The sequence below is a fragment of the Ursus arctos genome, unplaced genomic scaffold (genome assembly GCF_023065955.2).
Source record: "Ursus arctos isolate Adak ecotype North America unplaced genomic scaffold, UrsArc2.0 scaffold_10, whole genome shotgun sequence".
NCBI lineage: Eukaryota > Metazoa > Chordata > Mammalia > Carnivora > Ursidae > Ursus > Ursus arctos.
In genome coordinates this window covers 55,245,522-55,264,373 of record NW_026622764.1, presented here as the reverse complement: position 1 = coordinate 55,264,373, position 18,852 = coordinate 55,245,522, and the positions used below count along the sequence as shown (strand labels likewise).

Below are 18,852 nucleotides of genomic sequence, written 5' to 3'. Positions count from 1 at the left end.
GGATAGATTCCTTGATTTCTTTTTCTTCTGTCTCATTGTTAGTGTACAGAAATGCAACTGATTTCTGTGCATTGATTTTATAACTTGCCACGCTGCTGAATTTCTGTATGAGTTCTAGCAATTTTTGGGTGGAGTATTTCGGGTTTTCAACCTATGGTATCATGTCATCTGTGTTGAGTGAAAGTTTGACTACTTCTTTGCCAATTTGGATGCCTTTTATTTCTTTTTGTTATCTGATTGCTGAGGCTAGGACTTCCAGTACCGTGTTGAAAAACAGTGGTGAGAGTGGATATCCTGGTCATGTTCCTGACCTTAGGGGAGAAGCTCTCAGTTTATCCTCATTGAGGATGATATTCCCTGTGGGTTTTTTGTATATGGCTTTAATGATGTTGAGGTATATTTCCCCCTAACCCTATATGCTGTAGAGTTTTTATCAAGGAAGGATGCTGTATTTTGTCAAATGATTTTTCTGCATTTATTGAGAGAATCATATGGTTCTTGTCCTTTCTTTCATTAATGTGGTGTGTCACAATCGTTGATTTGTGGATGTTGCTCTACCCTTGAATCCCAGGAATAAATCCTACTTAGTCGTGGTGAATAATCCTCTTAATGTACTGTTGGATCCTATTAGCTAGTATCTTGGTGAGAATTTTTGCATCCATGTTCATCAGGGATATTGTTCTGTGATTCTCCTTTTTGGTGGGGTCTTTGGTTTGGGATCAAGGTAACGCTGGTCTCATAGAATGAGTTCAGAAGTTTTCCTTCCATTTCTATTTTTTGAAACAGCTTAGAAGAATAAGTATTAATTCTTCTTTAAAAGTTTGGTTGAATTCTGCTGGGAGGCCATCTGGCCCTAGGCTCTTGTTTGTTGGGAGATTTTTGATTACTGCTTCAATTTCTTTGCTGGTTATGGGTCTGTTCAGGTTTTCTAGTTCTTCCTATTTCAGCTTTGTAGTTTATATGTTTCTAGGAATGTATCCATTTCTTCCATATTGCCTAATTTGTTCGCATATAGTTGCTCAGAATATTCTCTTATAGATGTTTTTATTTCTTTGGTGTTGGTTGTGATCTCCCCTCTTTCATTGTGACTTTATTTATTTTGGGTCCTTTCTCCTTTCTTTTGGATTAATGTGGCTAGGGAATTACTGATCTTATAAATTCTTTCAAGGAACGAGCTCCTAGTTTTGTTGATCTGTTCTACTGTTCTTTTCCTTTCTATTTCATTGATTTCTGCTCTAATCTTTATTATTTCTCTTCCCCTGATGGATTTAGGCTTTATTTGCTGTTCTTTCTCCAGCTCCTTTAGGTGTAAGATTAAGTGTGTGTTTGAGATTTTTGTTGTTTCTTAAGAAAGGCCTGTATTTCTATATACTTCCCTCTTCGGACTGTCTTTGCTGCATCCCAAAGGTTCTGACCTATCATGTTTTCATTTTCATTTGTTTCCATGTATTTTAAAAATTCTTTAATTTTCTGGTTGACCCATTCATTCTTTAGTAGGATGCTCATTAACCCCCAGGTATTTGTGGTCCTTCCAAATTTTCTCCTGTGGTTGACTTCAATTTTTAAAGCATTGTGGTCTGAAAATATGTATGCTATGATCTCAATCTTTTGGTACCAGTTGAGACCTGATTTGTGACCCAGTATGTGATCTATTCTGGAGAATGTTCCATGTGCACTCAAGAAGAATGTGTATTCTGTTGCTTTAGGATGAAATGCTCTGAATGTATCTGTTAAGTCCATCTGGTCCAGTGTGTCATTCCAAGCCCTTGTTTCCTTGTTGATCTTCGCTTGGATGATCTGTCCATTGCTGTGAGTGGGGTGTTTAAGTCCCCTACTCTTATTGTATTATTATCCATGTGTTTCTTTAATTTTGTTATTAATTGGCTTATGTAATTAGCTATTCCCAAGGTAGGGGCATAAGTATTTGCAGTTGTTAGATCTTGTTGGGTAGACCCTTTTGTTATGATATTGTGTCCTTCATCTCTTATTACAGTCTTTGGTTTAAAATCTAATACTCTTTATGCATGGAAAGACCCCTTTCTCTCCATTCCCACCAGTAATGACTATTATTGCTTATTTGAAATTGTCAGCTTCATTCATAGAAATTGATTTTCCTGGCTACTTATGAATTTGAGCTTGCTTCCCCAAAATAATCAATATTTTGACTTGCTGGTCATTACTTCCCAGCTTTTCCTTATAGTTTTAGTAGCCAAGTATTCAATCTAAATATTATAGTTTACTTATGACTATTATGAAGCTTTAAATAAATGAAATCATACAATAAAAAAATATAAGGAAGAAAAATACAATATAAGGAAGCTTACTTTTGATGTCCGTTAGCATGATAAATGGTTCTCCACCTCCTCACTGGATGTGTCTTTGGGTCTAAAATGAGTCTCTTGCAGACAGCATATCTGATACCCTGTGTTTTGACTGGAGCATTTAGTCCATGTACATTCAGAGTAATTATTGAAAGAGATGAATTTAGTACCTGATTATCTCTGTTCCTTTCTGGTCTTTGTTATGTTTGGGCTTTCTCTTCACTCAAATGATCCCCTTTAATATTTCTTGCAGGGCTGGTTTAGTGTTTATGACTCCCTTTAGTTTTTGTTTATCCTGGAAACTTTGTCTATCCTTCAATTCTGAATGGCAGCCTTGCTGGATGAAGTATTCTTGGCTGCATATTTTTCCTATTTAGCACATTGAATATATCATGCCAGTCCTTTCTGGCCTGCCAGATTTCTGTGGACAGGTCTGCTGTCAGCCTTATGTGTCTACCCTTGTAGTTTAAGGAACTTTTTCCCTAAGCTGCTTTCAGAATTTTCTCTTTCTCTTTGTATTTAAGTTTCAAGATGTTGACCTATTTTTGTTGTTTTTGAGGGAGGTCCTCCATGCCTCTTGGACTTGAATGCCTGTTTCCTTTCCCAGTTTAGGGAAGTTCTCAGCTGTTAATTTGTTCAAAAACACCTTCTTCCCCTTTCTCCCACTATTCATCTTCTGGGACTCCTATAATACAGATATTATTTTGCTTTGTGGAATCACTGAGTTCTCTAAGTCTACCATTGTGATCTAATTTTCTTTCTGCCTTCTTTTCCACTTCCTTACTTTCCAACATTTTATCTTCTTATCACTGATTTGCTCGCCTGCTTTGTTCATCCTCATTTTTTAAAAAAGATTTTATTTATTTGACAGAGAGACAGCCAGCGAGAGAGGGAACACAAGCAGGTGGAGTAGGAGAGGAAGAAGCAGGCTCCCAGTGGAGAAGCCTGATGTGGGGCTCGATCCCAGAATGCCAGGATCATGCCCTGAGCTGAAGGCAGACGCTTAACAACTGAGCCATCCAGGCGCCCCTGTTCATCCTCATTTTTATGGCCTCTACTTGGGGTTGCATCTTGGTAATAGCATTTTTAATTTTGGCTTGACTAGATTTTAGTTCTTATATCTCTACAGTAAGGGATTCTCTAGTATATTCTGTGCTTTTTTCCCCAAGTCCAGCTGGTATCTTTATAAATCATTGTTTTAACTTTTGAAGTTCAGACATCTTATTTATATCTGTATTGATTAAACCCCTGGGTTTAAGTACTAGTAGGTATGTTATTCTTTGTGATGTAGCTGTAAATGGGATTGTTTTCTTAATTTCTCTTTCTGCTACTTCATTATTAGTGTATAGAATCACTACCAAATTCTGGGTATTATTTTTGTATCCTGCAACATTACTGAATTTATTTATTACTTCTGGTAGTTTTTTGGTGGAGCCTTTAGGATTTTCTATGTATAGAATCATGTCATCTGCAAATAGTGAAAGTTTTACTTCTTCTTAACCAGTATGGATGCCTGTTTCTTTTTCTTGTCTGATTGCTGTGCCAGGACTTCCAATACTAAGTTGAATACAAGTTGTGAGAGTGGACATCCTGTCTTATTCCTGATCTTAAAGGAAAAGCTCTCAGTTTTTCACCATTAAGATGTTAGCTGTGTGTTTTTCATAAGTGGCATTTATTATGTTGAGGTCTATTCCCTCTAAACCTATTTTATTGAGAATTTTTATAATGAATGGATATTGTATTTTGTGAGATGCTTTTTCTGCATCTTTTGAGATTATCATATAGTTTTAACCCTTTTTCTTATTAACATGATGTATCACATTAATCATTTTGTAAATACTGATCCACCCTTGCATCCCTGGAAAAAAAATCTCACTTCATTGTGGTGAATGACTTTTAATTTTTTTTTGGATTTGATTTGCTAATATTTTGTTTTGTATTTTTGCATTTATGTTTATCAGGGATATTGGCCTGTAGTTTTCTATTTTGTGGTGTTTTGTCTGATTTTGGTATCAGTATAATGCTGGCCTCATAGAGTGTATTCAGAAGCTTTCCTTCCTGTCTTTTTGGAATAGTTTGAGGAGAATAATTCCTCTCTGTTTGTAGGGAGTTTTTTGATTACTGATTCAATTTCATCATTATCAATTGGTCTGTTCAAATTTTATATTTCTTCCTGATTTAGTTTTGGAAGATCATGTTTCTAGAAATTGTCCATTTCTAGGTTGTTCCAGTTGTTGGCATATAATTTCTCATAATATTCTCTTATACTCATTTGTATTTATGTGGTATCAGTTGTTGTTATTTCTCCTCTTTCATTTCTGATTTTGAGTCCTCTTTTTTTCTTGATGCATCAGCCCTAAAGGTTTATTAATTTTGTTTATCTTTTCATAGTACCAGCTCTTGGTTTCATCTGTTTTATTGTTTTTTAGTCTCTATCATTTACTTCTGTTCTAAATTTCATTATTTATTTCCTTGTACTGGCTTTAGACTTTTTCTAGCTCATTTAGTTGTAAGAATATGTTGTTCATTTAAGCTTTTTCTTTTTTTCTTTAGGTAGGCCTAAAATGCTATAATCTTCTCTCTTGGAACTGCTTTCACCACATCCCCAAATTTTAGGTCTTTATGTTTTCATTTGTCTCCATGTATTTTTTATTTCCTCTGATTTCTTGGTTGACCTGCTCATTCTTTAGTAGCATGTTGTTTATTTAGCTTCCGTATATTTGTGGGGTTTTTTTTTCCCAGATTTTTTCTTGTGTTCAGTTTCTAGTTTCATACCGTTGTGGTTGGAAATGTTGCATGGTATGATTTCAATTTTCTGAATTTATTAAGACCTGTTTTGTGGCCTAACATGATCTATCTTGGAGAATGTTCCATGTGCACCTGGAAAAGAATATCCATTCCACTGTTTTTAGATAGAGTGTTCTGAATATATGTTAGATCCAATTGGTCCAGTCTATCATTCAAAGCCAGTTTCTTTGTTGATTTTCTGTCTGGATAATCTATCTACTGATTGAGTGGGGTGTTAAAGTCCCCTACTATTATTGTATCACTGTCAATTTCTTCCTTTATGTCTGTTAATAGTTGATATATGTATTTAGGTGCTCCCATGGTGGATGAGGTATTTATAGTCTTTTTTTCCCTTTATCATTGTGTAGTGTTCCTGTCTCTTGTTACAGTTTAAAGTCTTTTTTTTTTTCTGATATAAATACTGCTCCCCAGATTTTTTTCTATTTCCATTGGTTTGGTGTGTGTGTGTGTGTATTTTTTAACTGTTTTCACTTTCAATGTATATGTGTTTTTAGGTCTGAAGTGAGTCTCCTGTAGGCAGCATACAGGTAGATCATTTTTTGTTTATTCAGTCACCCTATGTCTTTTGATCAGAGCATTTAGTTCATTGACATTCAAAGTAATTATTAATATGTATTTACTTATTACCATATTGTTTCTTGTTTTCCAGTTGTTTTTGTAGTTCTTCTCTGTTCCTTTCTACTTTGCTTGCTCTTTTCCTTTCTGGTTTGGTGGTTTTCTTTTGTGATATGCTTGGATTATTTTCTTTTCTTTTTTTTGTATACCTGATACAGGTTTTTGATTTGTGGATACCATTAGTTTCATATAGAACATCTTATGCAAAGAGCAGTCTACATTAAGTTGATGGCCATCCAGCCTGAACCCATTCTAAAAGTCCTTTATTTTCACCCCTCCTCCCATGATTTATGTATATGATGCCATACTTTACCTTCTTTTATTTTGTGAATCCCTTGACTGAGGTTTGTAGACAAAATCAATTTTATTGCTTTTGTGCTTTAACTTCCGTACAGGTTTCCTAAGTGATTAATCCACTACTTTTATCAAATGTTGGTATTCATTTCTGAAATTTTTTCCTTTCATAATTTTTTTTACTTCTTAGTATGTACTTTTCTTTCCAAAGACTTCCCTTTAACCCTTCTTATAAGGCTGCCTTAGTGGTCTTTAAATTTTGTCTAGGAAACTCTTTCTCTTTCTATTCTGAATAATAGTCTTGCTGGGTAGAGTATTCTTGGTTGTGGTTTTTCCCCTTCAGCACTTTGAATGTATCATACCACTCCTTTTGGCCTACAGAGTTTCTGCTAAATACATCTGCTGGTAGCCTTATGAGGTTTCCCTTGTATGTAATAATTTTCTTTTCTCTTGCTTCTCTTACAATTGTCTTTATCACTACTCCTTGCCATTTTCATTACTGTGTGTCTTGGTGTGCCCCCCCCCCCCCCCCGGGTTTTGTTGGGGCCTCTGTCTCCTGGATCTGGAATTCTATTTCCTTCCCCAGATTAGGGAAGTTTTCAGCTATTATTTCTTCACATATATTTTCTGCTCCCCTTTCTCTATCTCCTTCTTCTGGGATTCCTATAATACGAATGTTATTGTGTTTGATGGTGTTGCTGAGTTCCCTTAACATAGTCTTATTTTTAATTGTTCTTTGGTCTTTTTGCTGTTTAGCTTGGTTGCTTTCCCCACCCTGTCTCCCAGGTCACTGGTCTGTTCTGCTATTGATTCCTTCTAGTGTGTTTTTATTTCAGTTATTTAGTTCTTAATTTCTGACTGGTATCTTTTTTATATAGCTTATCTCTTTGTTGAAGGTCTCACTGAGATCCTATACTCTTAAGTCCAGTAAGTATCTTTTTGACCATTTCTTTGAATTCTCCATCAGGCATATTGCTTATTTTAGCTCTTTTGCTAAGGCTTTGTCCTATTCTCTCATTTGGAACATATTCTTTTTTCCTCTTTGTCTAACTCTGTTTGTTTCTATGTATTAGGAAAGTCAGCTGCATCTCTTGATCTCGAAAGTACTGGCTTTGTGAAGAAGAGGTCCTGTGCTGTCCTTATAGCACAAAGTTCTCTGTTCACCAGAACCAGGTTCTTCAGGGGTGTTTTCTGCATGGGCTGCATGTGCCCTACTTGTGTGCCTAAGCCTGGACTGCTTTCAGTACAGTCAGCTGAAATGGCCCACATTGCCTGTTGTGGTCATGCTGGGCAGCGTTTGATTCCTGTGCTGTTTGGGGCCTGTTTGAGGTTATCATGGGCTTGTAGTTGGGCCCTGTCAGCAGTCAGACCAGATGACTACCCTAAACCTCTCTGCTGGGGCTGCAGTCAAACCAAATTGTAGAGTGCTCTTCCTACCTTGTCCCCTGAGAGGCTTTCATTGCTGGGCACACTGATAGGCAGGGTACAGTCTCTGTGTTCTCAGCTATAAGGTTTGGCTGCTGGGACTGTGGGTGCACTGTTGTGTGTATGGTTATTTTCCCTATTCTCCAGGGCAGAAGCCAGGTGCTACTTTCTGCCAGAGTTGCTTGCATGGTATGTCAAGGCAGGAGCCACCTTGGCATGATGGCTTCCAAGTGGGGTGGGTTGGATGAGCTGGATTCACAGGGGATCACGGAGGTAGGGCATATGGTGCTAGCAAGATAGGTGGTTCCCACAAGTGTCCAGATATCTAGACTGTTTGGGGGTGGGTGGGAATGGAGACCTCCAGCTCTTTTGGTCTTAGAGAAATCTCCTAAAGATCCCTACACCCCCAATTCATATTCTAAGATTAGTAAATAAATCTCCTTTATATATATATCCAAGTGCTTATATATATATATCCAAGACTGCTACCATGCTGTGTCTTGGCTGAGTTATTTGTTATGCTGGGTGGAGACTCCATTTCCTATTATACCCCAGCTCTTCCAGAACTAAGCCCATTGATTCTTAAAATACCAGGAATTAAGCACCACTGATTGTAAATACTCACAGAGGTAAGTCTTACCAGTTTTCAAAGGCAGATGGGGATTCATGTGCCTGTGTGGGGTCTGTTCCTCTTGTTTCTCTATGCTTATGGTGTCCCTTCTTTCTGTGGAAAGTGCTGCTGGAAGTTTGGTTCCAAATTGTGTTTCTTTCCCTCCTACCCTTTTCTATGTGGCTCCTCTCTATGATTTACTGTGGAAAGTTTGTTCTGCCAGTCTTCAGGTTTTCTGGGTTAGTTGTACTAATAGAGCTGGTATCTTGGTGTGTCTGTGGGTCAAGGTGAGCTTAGGATCCTTCTCTGCATTTTCCCAGAAGTGCTGCAAGTATTTTTAAAATACTTAAATTCAGTGTTTGTGAGGATTTGTTGAAATAGCTACCTTAAATTTGTGTGTTTGGGGGGCCCCTGGGTGGCACAGCGGTTAAGCGTCTGCCTTCGGCTCAGGGCGTGATCCCAGCGTTATGGGATCGAGCCCCACATCAGGCTCCTCCGCTATGAGCCTGCTTCCTCCTCTCCCACTCCCCCTGCTTGTGTTCCCTCTCTCGCTGGCTGTCTCTATCTCTGTCGAATAAATAAATAAAATCTTTAAAAAAAATAAAAAAAAATAAATTTGTGTGTTTGGGGGGGTGGTTACTACCTAGCAATGCATATTAAAAAATGTTTAACAAACGGTTTGCAGAAATGCAGGTCCTACCAATTTATAAGCACTTAATCATTACTTTGAAAAATAGAATTTAATAATTGTGCAAGTTGTAGAATCTGGATCCCTGTGTTCATTGGTTAAATCTTGATTATATTGCCACTGTATGCTTTGCATTTATTTTCAATAATGTCCTTCCCACTGAGATTAAGCATACACTAATTCAAGGTTTCTGGAGAAAAAAAATTCTAGTATGTGAATTTAAGTGTATGAAGCATATACTTTTAAATTATAAACTCCCTTTTTTTTTCACAAATTAAAAAAATGTTCTGTTTCAGTTATTCTGTATAGCAAATTAGTCCTGAGTTTAGAGGTTTAAAACAATAACAATTTATTTGCTTTCAATTCTGTAATTGGATCAGAGGATGGCAGGGATTTCTCATCTTGCCCTACATGGGTCAGATGGGAAGACTCAAGTGAGGGCTGGCCCAATCACAAGTTGGCACACTGATGCTGATGACAAGTGAGGGCTCAACTGAGCGGGTGGCTGAGAGCCTGGATTTTCTTCTCATGGCCTCTCCACATGGCTAGATTAGGCTTCTCACAGCATGGCAACCTTAGGAGTACTCAAACTACTCACAAGAATATGAAAGCAAAAGGTGCCAGGCTTTCGTAAGGATTAGGTCTGGAACTGGCAGTGTCATTTCTGCTGTATTCCATTAATTAAAGTGGGTCACAGGGTCCTAATAGATGCAAAAGCAGTGAACCACAAGTTCGTATGAATACTGGGAAGACCAACAAACAAATAGTCTACAATAGGCTTATTTTATCAGTGGGGATTCATTCTAAGGGAATGATCTTTTTTTAAAAAATTTTTTATTATGTTAGTCACAATACAGTACATCATTAGTTTTTGATATAGTATTCCATGATTCATTACTTGCGTATAACACCCAGTGTCCCATGCAATACGTGCCCTCCTTAATATCCATCACCCGGCCTATCCCAATCCCCCAACCCCTCCCCTCTGAAACCCTCAGTTTGTTTCCCAGAGTCCATAGTCTTTCGTGGTTCATTCCCCCTTCTGTTTACCCCCCCTTCATTCTCCTACTGATCTCCCTGCTATTCCTTATGTTCCACAAATGAGTGAAACCATATGATAATTGTCTTTCTCTACTTGACTTATTTCACCTAGCATAATCTCCTTCAGTCCCATCCATGTTGCTGCAAATGTTGGGTAATCGTTCTTTCTGATGACTAATATTCCATTGTATATAGGGACCACATCTTCTTTATCCATTTGTCTGTTGAAGGGCATCTTGGCTCCTTCCAGAGTTTAGCTATTGTGGACAAAGCTGCTAATGAACATTGGGGTGCATATGGCCCTTCTCTTCACTACGTCTGTATCTTTGGGGTAAATACCCAGTAGTGCAATTGTTGGGTCATAGGGTAGCTTTATTTTTAACTTTTTAAGGAACCTCCACACTGTTTTCCAAAGTGAAAAATTTGCAAATACCAATTTGCATTCCCACCAATAATGTAACCTCCTCTCCAACATTTGTTGCCCTGTCAATTTTTGTCATTCTAACGGGCATAAGGTGGTATCTCATTGTGGTTTTGATTTGTGTTTCCCTGATGGCTAATGATTTTGAATACTTTTTCATGTGCCTGTTAGCCATTTGTATGTCTTCATATCTTCTGCCCATTTTTTGATTTGATTGTTTATTGAGCTTGAGAAGTTCTTTATATATCTTGGATACCAGCCTTTTATCTGTAGTTTTATTTGCAAATATCTTCTCCTGTTCTGTGATATCTTCTCCTGTTCTGTGGGTTGCCTCTGTGGTTTTTTTTAAAATAATTTATATTATATTAGTCACCATACAATACATCCTTAGTTTTTGATGTAGTGTTCCATGACTCATTGTTTGTGTATAACACCCAGTGCTCCATGCAATATGTGCCCTCCTTAATATCCATCACCCGGCCTATCCCAATCCCCCACCCCCGTCCCCTCTGAAGCCCTCAGTTTGCTTCCCAGAGTCCATAGTAGTCTCTCATGGTTCATTCCCCCTTCTGTTTACCCCCTCTTCATTCTTCCCTTCCTTCTCCTACCGATCTCCCTGCTACATATGATAATTGTCTTTCTCTGCTTAACTTACTTCACTTAGCATAATATCCTCCAGTCCCGTCCATGTTGCTGCAACTGTTGTGTAATCGTTCTTTCTGATGCCTGAGTAATATCTACGGGACACCTGGGTGGCTCAGTCGGTTAAGTGCCTCTTTGTTTTGATGACTGTTTCCTTTGCTGTGCAGAAACTTTTTATCTTGATGAAGTCCCAAAAGTTCATTTTTTCTTTTGTTTCCCTTGCCTTTGGAGACATGTCATGAAAGAAGTTGCTGTGGCTGATGTCGAAGAGGTTACAGCCTATGTTCTCCTCTAGGATTTTGATGGATTTGTGTCTCACATCGAGGTCTTTCATCCATTTGGAGATTATGGTGTGAGAGAGTGGTCAAGTTTCATTCTTTTGCATGTAGCTGTCCAGTTTTCCCAGCACCATTTATGGAAGAGACTGTCTTTTTTCCACCGGATGTTTTTTCCTGCTTTATCAAAGATTAGTTGCCCAAAGAGCCGAGGGCCCATTTCTGGGTTCTCTATTCTGTTCCATTGGTCTGTTTTTGTGCCAGTACCATGTCTTGCTGATCATAGCTTTGTAGTATAGCTTAAAATCAGGCAACGTGATGTCCCCAGCTTTTTTTTTTCTTTTTCAACATTTTCTTGGTGATTCGGGGTCTTTTCTGGTTCCACACAAATTTTAGGATTGTTTGTTCCAGTTCTTTGAAAAATGTCATTGGTATTTTGATTGGGATGGCATTGAAAGTGTAGATTGCTCTGGGTAGCAAAGACATTTTAACTATGTTTATTCTTCTGACCCATGAGCATGGAATGTTTTTCCATCTTTTTATGTCCTCTTCAATGTCTTTCAAGAGTGATCTGTAGTTTCTAGAGTATAGATCCTTTACCTTGCTGATTAAGTTAATTCTGAGATATCGTATGATTTTTGGTGCTATTGTAAATGGAATTATTCCCTAATTTCTCTTTCTTCAGTCTCATTGTTTGTGTATAGAAATGCAACTGATTTCTGAGCATTCATTTTGTATCCTGCCACATTACTGAATTGTTGTATGAGTTCTGGTAGTTTGGGGGTGCAGTCATTTGGGTTTTCCATATAAAGCCTCATGTCATCTGCAAAGAGAGAGAGTTTGGCTTCTTCTTTGCCATCTGATTGCTGTTGCTAGGACTTCTTGTACTATGTTGAACAATAACAGTGAGAGTGGGCATCCCTGTCGTGTTCCTGATCTTAAGGGAAAGGTTTCCAGCTTTTCCCCATTGAGAATGATATTTGCTGCAGGCTTTTCATAGATAGATAGTTTTTATGAGATTGAGGAATGTACCCTCTATCCCTACACTCTGAAGGGTTTTAATCAGGAAACGATGCTGTATTTTGTCAAATACTTTTTCTGCATCGATTGAGAGGATCATATGGTCCTTGTCTCTTCTCTTATTAATGTGATCTATCACCCTGACCGATTTGTGAATGTTGAACCACCCCTGCATCCCAGGGATGAATCCCACTGGGTCGTGATGGATAATTAAGGAATGATCTTAAATCTGGAAAAGGCTTTGTTCACAAAGATGTTCATAATACTTCTCAGCAAAAGTATTAGCAACAATGGAAACACCTTTTATTTTTAACAGACATTATCTATTAGTAAAAATATTTTTGAATTCAGGATATAATTGGGAGGGTCAGAAAGATGGCAGAGTAGAAAAATCCTGAGCTCACCTTGTCCCATGGACACCCTGAGATAACAGCTACATTTGTACAACTAACTCTGAAAATGACACAAAGATTGGCAGAACAGACCTACAGTTAATGGTAAAGTGTAGGAGGGGCAGAAAAGTGATTGGAAACCACATCCCTGGTGAAATTAGCCACAAACAAGAGGGAGGCCACACTAGGCACCACAGACCTGCATGGGGAAGATGAGTCTCCATTACATTTCGCTTTGAGAACTAGAGGTCTTAACTTTAGGAGTTTTTAAAATGAGCAAAGCTGTACTTTTGGTACATTAAAAATCAGTGGACTTAACTCTATGGGAGCTGGAGGGCAATAGGAAACAGAGTCTCCACCCACACAGTCCCCACTGTGGAGTCTGCATAATAACTCAGCCCAAGACCGAGCTCAGAAATAGCAGTTTGAAAAACACCAAATACCTTAGGTGTTTTGTAATCTCACAATGTGCACTGGATTGGCAGGGATCTTCAGGAGACTACTCTAAGAACAAAAGCAGTCGTAGGCACCACTTCTCCCTTTCCCCAGCCTAGATAGGACACTTAGGTGTAGAGTGTTAGCATTGGTTCCCATATCTGACTAGCAACTCAGGCCCCACCCCTGCAGATCCCCTCATCCAACCTACCCACTTGGCATGCACCCCTCCAAGGGTGGCCCTTGCCTTGACACACCATGCAAGAAAGGGACCAGTATCACTCCAAAGTGACTCCTTCCCTGGGGTAGGGGGGATAATCCCATACACCAGCATGTCCACAGTTCCAGCAGATGAACCTTTTAGCTGGCAGCATGAAAAGAATGCCCTGGCTGACGGACTAGGGGGGCAGTCATCTGGTCTATCAGGTGGCCACACAGAGAAACTCTGCTGTTCAACATGCCCACAGCTGTGGCAGAGAGACTAAGTGCAGACAAGTTAACCCAACTGCTGACCTCACCTCCCTGTGAGTCTGTGGTAGCCTTAGACTCCCCACAGCATAGGGCTCAAACCCTGCTACGTGTGCCCAGGGCAGGCAGAGTGGGTTACTGCAGCTGACAAGGCTGAAGGCAAGCACAGCTCAGCAACAACAGTAGGGTGTCCACAGCTCACACAGAAGACATCCTGGAGCACCTCATTCTGGCCACTTCTTTGAAGGTCAGGACATATAGCTGACCTCCCTATTACATAGAGACAAAATGAGACACAGGAATATGCACCATAGGAAAAAATTGAGTGAAAGAGCTAAATGAATCAGAGATACAGGATATGCCTGATAAAGTATTTAAAGTAATGTCCATAAAATGGACTTGAGAAAAGAGGGGAGGACCTCAGTGAGAACTATGAAGAACTCAATAACTGAAATAAAAATACACTAGAGGAGGCAGAACAGGGCAATGATCTGGAAGAAAGGGTAATGGAAAGTAACCAAGCTAAGAGAAAAAGACTGAAGAATAATAAGAATAAATTAAGGGATCTCAGTGACATCATCGAGCATAACAACATTCACATTATAGGGAGCCCAGAAGGAGAAGAAAGAGAAAGAAGGGGTAGAAAAATTCCTGGGAAAGGAAAAAAGACTTCCAGATCCAGAAAGCAGAGAGAGTCCCTAACTAACGCAAGGATGTCCACACCAAGACATGTGACAATTAAAATGGCAAAAAGTAGGGGCACCTGGGTGGCACAGCGGTTAAGCGTCTGCCTTCGGCTCAGGGCGTGATCCCGGCGTTATAAGATCAAGCTCCACATCAGGCTCCTCCGCTATGAGCCTGCTTCTTCCTCTCCCACTTCCCCTGCTTGTGTTCCCTCTCTCGCTGGCTGTCTCTATCTCTGTCAAATAAATAAAATCTTTAAAAAAAAAAATAAAATGGCAAAAAGTAATGATAAAGAGAGAAAGAAAAAGTTATACACAAGGGAAAGTCCATAAGGCGATTACTTGATTTCTTAGCGGCAACTTTGGATGCCCAAAGGGACAGGTGTGATGTATTCAAAGTGTTGAAAGGAAAAACCGTGCAACCAGGAATGCTCTACGCAGCACGGTTATCATTCAGAATAGGAGAGAGAGTTTCCCAGACAAACAAAAGCTAGAGGAGTTCACCACCAGTAAGGCAGCCTTATAAGAAGTGTTAAAGGGAATTGAGTGGAAAGAAAAGTCTAGGACTAAAAGATAATTGGGTGATGGCATTACAGAAGGCATGTGATGTGATAAGCACTGGGTGTTATACGCAACTGATAAATTATTGAACACTACATCTGAAACTAATGATGTACTATGTGTTGGCTAATTGAATGTAAATAAAAAAAAATTTCTTCTTTTGCTGTTCACCTCCTTGCATGCTTTCCATTACCCTCTCTTCCAGATAGCTGATATGTTCTTCTGCATCCTCTAGTCTACTATTGATTCCCTCTAGTGTATTTTTTATCTCAGTTGTTATATTCTTCAACCCTGGTTATTTTTAACATTTGCTACAGCTTTATTGAAGGCCTGAGTTCTTCCACTCTTTTCTCCAGCCTGGTAAGTATCTTTATGATCATTACTTTAAATCATTTTTATCAGGCAGATTTTTCATCTGTTTCATTTAGTTATTTTTCTGATTTTTTTCTTATTTCTTTTGAAGCATAGTCTCTGTCTTCCCATTTTGTTTGAATTTTTGTATTTGTTTCTATGGATCAGGCAAAAAAGCTACTTAAGCTTGAAGGAATGGTCTTGTGTATGGTGTCCCCTATGCAGACTGTGTGTGCTTTGAGACTTTAGTGGGCTGGCAGGAACTACGGCTGTATATGCTAGTTATTCTTTTAAACCATGGCTTTGAAAGAGAAAGGGAAAAAAACAGAACAAGAAAGAAAAATTAGAAAAAAAATAAAACAAGTAAAATAGAGAAAATTTAAAGAAAAACCAGAAACTGTGGCTTGTGGACCCTGGGCTCACTGAAGTGACAAACTCACTGTAAGCTGGACCCTGCTTTGGTTTGGGATTTTAAGGTGGAAGAGAGCTGGTTTGCTGAAGTTGCAAGGTCACTAAGATAACCAGGCTTGCCTGTAATAGTGCCCAGACTGCTCCAGTCTAGGCTTTTAAGGTGAAGTGGGGATGTAAACTGTGTCATTCTCTAGTCTCTCTCACCTGGAGAACTTTCCTACAGCTTCTCTGCCACTTGGCAGAGTTCTAGTGTTGTCTCTTTTATATACTAGGTGCTCTTTTAAATGTGGCTTTTTTTCTGTGCCCAAGGACAGAGCAATCTATTCCTAGTTCTTCCGTACTCTCTCTCCCCAATGCCGTTGCAGCATTGGGGATGGGGGTTCGCTTCCTTACTGTGTCCCCGTCTCTCTTGCCATCTTGTCTTTGGTAGTAATTGTTCTAATAGGTATAATTTGGTGTGTTCTGTGGAGGAGGTGAATTCAGAGTTTTCTTATTTGACAGAGAGAGACAGCCAGCAAGAGAGGGAACACAAGCAGGGGGAGAGGAAGAAGCAGGTTCCCAGAGGAGTAGCCTGACGTGGGGCTCAATCCCAGAACGCTGGGATCACGCCCTGAGCCGAAGGCAGACGCCCAACGACTGCGCCACCCAGGTGCCCCACTTATGTTGCCATCTTGAAAGAGAACCTCAAAATAGTTTCTGCAGTGGGTATGGATAATGTCTTGACTAAATATTTAAAAGACAAATACTTCCGAGGATTTAGAAAGACCCAAAAGGGAATATGAATAGTTTGGTAGGAACAAATTAATTACTACCTTCTGGTGTTTCCACATTCATTAATTCATCTTTGTAACACTGTGAGGATCACAGAGTTTTGAGTTGTAAGAGTGAAGTTCGGATCTGGGTTCCAACATTTACAACCACTGGCAAATTACTCAGTCTCTTTGTAGTAGAAGCATATTGGATTATTTGCCTAGCACCAAACCACAAGATTAAAATAGAAGCTCCTTATATATTTGATATTATCCAGTTTCCTTACCATAGTTCACTAGATCAATAGATGCTATCCTAGGCCCCTGAATTTGTTTTTCTTCTTTCAGATATTTGCGGTAGGTCAGCCTTTCTCTTGGTGGCTGGACTACAACATGTATGCTCAGGAGCTATAGGCAGCCGTGTTTCTTGCTATATGGAAATGTAAAAGGTACACATTTGTTGTGAACTAGGCCCGGAGAGAGTAACATAAATGATGGATAGACTAGAGACCTGCGTCTAGTTCATTCCCAATGCCCATCTACATTTCTGCCAAGAGATACATCTAGATGGTCTGGAAATGCATTTATTCCCCCATTTTGACAGCATAGCTGAAAGCTGGCTTAGCACAACAGTAGTGCATGCCCATATCAGCCACTGAACTCTGAGTCTCTCCCTTTCTAACAAGGCCATGTCTGTGACCTGAATCTTCCAAAGTTACACAGTCACATAGATCATTCCTGACCTTGGCCCTATGACTTTGATGGGAGCAGGCCTCCTCAGTATTGGAACTTTAGCCTTGGTGTATGCAGATCAGATATACCCTACTTAACTAATGGGATGTTAAGATCCAGAGTGATTACTCCCTCTCCACTACTTCTGACGTTTCCTTTGGTTATCTTTATGGTACTAGTGGTTTGTATTCACATCTCCTTTGCAGGACAATTTCTTTCTTTGAGATAAGGGAATCTATTATAAGTCCTTTTATGTTCAAGTTGGGTTTGTGTCACTAGTCAATCAAAGAGTCACAGCCACATTAACTAAAGCGTCTCTAAGCCACGGTGATCTCTTTTAAAAAGTGGGGCAAACGGTACCAACTGAGACAATAAATATGAAACTATTAGTACATAAAACATATTCTATAAATTTAAGCTGAATATTTCTTGAGGGATCAAGATTATAAAGATATGCAAATCTTTCTCTTATGCACTTTGATTTAGTGACGGGCCAGTTTCAGTATTCTATAAAGATTTGCAAAATTCACTGCACTCTTTATTTGACCTTTTGCTTTCTCTCTCACATTTATCCTACCTTCTTACTCTTTTCTATTAATTTTCATCTTTTTGAAAATATTTGTTCATTTTACTAATCCTCAAATCTCCTTATTTAACTTTACAGGCTTTGTACAGTTAGAATGCTTTTGGCTCCTAGCAACCCCTCTGGCCCCAACCTGGACTCTGACTAAAACAACACAAAACTTTATTATTCCACATAAGATGGAGTCTGCAGGTATGATGAGTCTATATTGGTTAAGTTAGAATCTAAACAAGATGCCAGGGGCCCATGTTCTTTCTGCCTGGCCTCTCTGCCCTCTTCAGCCTGTTGGGTTTTGTCCTGAAGCTGTCATCCCTTATGATCAGAGGTTGCTCCTTGCTGTTCTGGTTGCCATATCACAAAACAACATCTAGACAAAAAGACTCCTTTTCTTCATTTGTGTCTTTTCATAATCAACAAATGCTTTCCTAGAAGCCCCCAGAGACTTTTTCTCATGTCCCAGGAGCAAGCATTGCACAGCAGAGCAATTCAGAAACCAACTGTCAGCAAGGGGGCTAGGATTAGTGGTACTGGCTTCAGAAGCAAAATGCAGAATTTTACATTCATGGAAAGCTTTGCCTGTCCATACTGAGATTCCTCTGGGAATGCAGAGGACGAGGCAGAAAGAAAGAGATGTACAGAACTTTTAATCATCGCAAAGCTATGATGCCGCCCCGTACAAAACAGTACATTCTCTTGGCCCTTCAGTGTTCTTACGTGATGGTGTGAGTCTTTTGGGTCATGTGAAAATTCTGGCTCTCTCAATTAGTGCTTTATGACATGGGTAATTAACTCAGTTTCCTTATTCAGAAATAGGGATAATAATAGCACCACATTCACAGCATTGTTTTGAATATTAAGGGAGTTAATATAAGAAAACCATTTAGAATAGTGCCTGGCTATAGGAAGTAATCAATACATTGTATATACACATTTATATAAATTGAACTGAATGGAAGAGGAATCAGGATGTTGTCAAGGTAAGGTGTTGTTACATTTGTGCTGAATCCTCATAGCAAGGATGCAGCTGTGAGTCCACCATTCCCAGCAATGGGGGATTCCGAGTGCCTCAGTCTTGAGAGGACATGGTTCTGGGCAGCCCAACCGCATCACCTCTGGAAAGTAACACTGTCACTCTGTATGGATAAAACAGAGGCTTACGCAGCAAAGCTAATGCCATGGGATGAATTGCCTAAAGCTTCTACCTCTAAGGCGTCAAGCTGCAGTGAAAAATCAGCCTCAGGTCAATGAGGTATTCATGAGTAAGCCCAGAACACCTGAACTGAGACTGTGCTAGGGTGACCATGAGGTGCCATCGGCTTATGACACA

The 18,852-nt window shown here is 39.3% G+C and overlaps 1 long non-coding RNA gene across 2 annotated transcripts in view; it reads left to right on the top strand.

Annotated features, from left to right (window-relative positions):
• LOC130543032 (uncharacterized) overlaps window positions 1-18,852 on the top strand; it is a 203,175-nt gene that overhangs the window by 181,866 nt on the left and 2,457 nt on the right. The window contains exons 5-8 of one of the 2 annotated variants that reach the window (XR_008958040.1): window positions 14,905-15,059; window positions 15,963-16,110; window positions 16,559-16,659; window positions 17,607-17,717. This is a non-coding gene — a long non-coding RNA (uncharacterized LOC130543032). The remainder of the gene's footprint in view (window positions 1-14,904; window positions 15,060-15,962; window positions 16,111-16,558; window positions 16,660-17,606; window positions 17,718-18,852) is intronic. The other variant, XR_008958041.1, reaches the window with a different exon arrangement.